This window comes from Lithobates pipiens, unplaced genomic scaffold (assembly GCF_037356315.1).
Source record: "Lithobates pipiens isolate NorthernLeopardFrog02 unplaced genomic scaffold, aLitPip1_a1.2 Scaffold_91, whole genome shotgun sequence".
Classification (NCBI taxonomy): Eukaryota; Metazoa; Chordata; class Amphibia; order Anura; family Ranidae; genus Lithobates; species Lithobates pipiens.
Genome location: NW_027507914.1, coordinates 226,156 through 228,994, shown reverse-complemented (window position 1 = coordinate 228,994; position 2,839 = coordinate 226,156). Strand labels below are relative to the sequence as shown.

General features: G+C 43.8%; 1 long non-coding RNA gene across 1 annotated transcript; it reads right to left on the bottom strand.

The window, feature by feature from the left end:
• Nucleotides 1-2,096: 2,096 nt before the first annotated feature.
• On the bottom strand, nucleotides 2,097-2,542 carry LOC143973666 (uncharacterized). Its single transcript, XR_013272112.1, has 2 exons — nucleotides 2,402-2,542; nucleotides 2,097-2,285 (listed from the first exon to the last, which is right to left on the bottom strand). It is a non-coding gene; the product is annotated as an uncharacterized LOC143973666 (long non-coding RNA).
• Between the last annotated feature and the right edge of the window lie 297 nt (nucleotides 2,543-2,839).

Below are 2,839 nucleotides of genomic sequence, written 5' to 3'. Positions count from 1 at the left end.
GTCCCCCCAAAGTCCATATCAGACCTTTATCCGAGCACACAGCCCGGCCGGTCAGGAGAGGAAGAGAAGAAGGTGGTGACGGCAGCATCGGCGGCGACAGCGACAGAAGACCGGGCCAACGCTAGTAAAAGAGCTGGAAGAAGAAAGCGGAGGCCCGGCAGAAGAACCAAAGAGGGGGACAAGACCCCTGAAGAGCGGGACAAGACCCCGAAGTCGGAAGAAGACCCCCGGACGGCAGCGGTGACGACGAAGAAGAAAGCTGGGCTCCTCCGCTAGTAAAAGAGCTAGCAAAAGAGCTGAAGATAGCAGAGGAGTCCGGTGAGAAGACCCCCCAAGATGGAAGACCACCGGAGCTGTATAATAAATGATTTAAAAAACTTGTGTTTTTTTCTATGTACACATTTTTCACCAGGTGAATGGGTAGGGGTACATTCGCTAGTCCCGTCTACCTGGGGCCGCATTCAAAATTAACGGACTTTTCTCCGTGTGTGGGCAAGTCCGTTCATTTCAAAAGTCCGATGTACTCCTGCCATAGTCCGGTGGATTGTCTGCCAGACCTAGTCCACCGGTAAAGTCCGGTCGTGTGTGGGCAGGTCCGCTCATTCGGAAAGTCCGGCGGACCTCCGCTGCAAAGTCCGGCGGTTTGTGCACCAGACTAAGTCCGCCGGATAGTCTGATCATGTGTACGCGGCATTAGATAAGTTCCCACTGACACCATTGATCTTTTTATCTATCTGTAAGGGGGTAATTCTTCCCAATGACCACACGTGTAAGGACCATTCTTCCCACTGACTATCACACTAATGTATCATGAGTTGTAGATTTCTCATTTTTAGCAGGGGGTTCCCCGAGACCGGAGAACTATTTCAAGGGTTCCTCTGTGTTGAAAAGGTTGAGAAAGGCTGCTTTAGGTTTTTTGGGTTGCCGTTCCTCAGTTATCTCCCTTCCATATTGGTTTTCCACTCTGGGTCCTCGGGGATATACCGCCTCAGCTCCCGGCAGGATGACTATCTCCCCAGTTGATCCTGGCCCATTGCGCTCTCACATACAATCACAGCTCAATTGTAAATTGTCTATGGGGCATATATCTATATTATTGTTGTTATGTATATCAACCCCTGTTATACCTGCCTCCTAAGACCCTCTTTGTTCCAAATCCCCCTCTTGTAATTGGCCAGTTTCACCAATTTATTCTACGTTATATTTATAGATTGTTGCATCTGCTCCTGAAGATTGGAGATATCCATGAAATGCGTCGAGCTATATAGATGCCTAGAATACCAATTTTATCCAAGAGCGATATTCCACAACATGTTTATTATCCTGTGGTATTTATTGGCCTCTACCAAGTTATGTATGAACTTATTACAATCCGTGAGCATAGAATTTGTTATCTGGTGGTCTCCCTCTTTCCTGTTATTGTATTGTTCATGTCATGGACCATTCATGTTACCTACGTTATATTTATTACTATATGGTTGTTATGTCTAATAAACCTTATAATCATGTTACCAGTTCGTGTTATGTTACTATGTACATGCCATAACACTATGTGATTGGGTTATCTATCATTATATACCCACCAGCTATTCTCTGTTCATGTTGTTTATTTCGCGGCCGCATGCTTCATATAAAGTCCCAAACTCCCTTCCAATATCAACCCTTAATTAGTAGGACATAACGTGGACAGCACTGGAGCACTTGTAATAGATGTCCCAGGCCAGGCAAACCTTAACTCTGTGCAGCAGGGGGTTAACAAGAAGAACATTCACTGAGATCCTGAGGTCTGTACATACTGTGTCCCTCAAGCTTGGAATGTCTCCCTCCCCCTCTGTGAGACCACCAAGCCAGATCTCCACTGGTATCCCTCTTTGGCTTCTCAAGAGTTTCTGGCTAGATGGGCCCCCTCAGCTAAGCATTGCTGGGACCTCAATGAGCATAGCGGGAGCCCGGCAGTGATCAAGACCACTGGGCACTCGCATCGGCTCAGTGGGCAAGCAGGGGGCGCGCGTCCCTAGTAGCCGAAATTGTACAGAAAGGAGAAAAACCCCCAATAAAACTGGACTTTATAAGTGACTGAAAACACAAGTAACGGATATTATTACAATATTTTATTAAATACAAAAATTATCTTTAAATATGCATATAAAGCATTTAGAAAAATGCATCATCACAAACAGCACAATATGATACATAAAATGGCTCAAGCACACGTCCAGCCCGACCATCGTTTCAGGCAGATCTTGCCCTTCTTCAGGGGATTTCTAGACCTTACACAGAGCCCACTAATAAAAAAAAACACATATAAATATTAATGTATTAATTCACTTACTACTTACATTTAACAAAATATATCATAGTCAGAAGCACGGAGAGACGTATACAAGTTTTTTTACATTACCAATAAAATTTGAATCTGTCTGATATTCCACGTGACATGTGATGATTCGAGACCCAGACTAGCTGGTGTTCCTATGACCCTGAACGCCAATGAACCCCAACAAGGGTCACATAAATGGTCCACCCCAACCTGCCAGAAAAGGTCAAATAGATGTTCTGAAAACAAAAAACAAAAAAAAAAACACAATTAATCTTATCCATCCATATATATATATATATATATATATATATATATATATATATATATATATATATATATATATATATATATATATATATATATATACATACATACCCATGTACTCCCATATCTTTACCTCCATCTCCTCTCACGAACACATCTACCCTTACATGACCAAAAAAATCCATATCCAGGGGCGGACTGACCATTGGGCCACTCCGGCACTGCCCTAGGCCCACCGTACCACTAGGGGGCCCC